We start from the raw sequence: 418 nt of genomic DNA on the forward strand, positions 1-418 counted from the left end.
TTGTCTGAAACATTTTTTTGTAAAACTTATATTTTTCCTGATATTCGGGCGTCCCGGTACTTTCCGAACACCCTGTATATACAAATATATGTATAAGCATCCATTATTTTTTTTTGTTTCTCATACATACAGTTTATTATCTATTTGTTCACAAAATATCATTACAATGTTATTGTTTTAAGGACGTATTACATACTATTTGTAATAATTTGTAAAAATAAATAAACGCTCTTTAAGACTAAGTATTATTTTTCAAATTATAATTATTTATATTTAAAATAAATAAACACTTTGGATGTATCACTTTTAAATCTTGTTTAAAAATTAACTTTAATCTTTGTGATTTTAATATCGAATTCGGCTACTTAGTAGTGTGCATTGAGTCTTGTTCATAGTTCATTTTAATATTTAAAGTTAT

This window comes from Odontomachus brunneus, unplaced genomic scaffold, assembly GCF_010583005.1.
Source record: "Odontomachus brunneus isolate Ranch 3 - 2012 unplaced genomic scaffold, Obru_v1 Obru_scaffold_174, whole genome shotgun sequence".
Taxonomy (NCBI): domain Eukaryota; kingdom Metazoa; phylum Arthropoda; class Insecta; order Hymenoptera; family Formicidae; genus Odontomachus; species Odontomachus brunneus.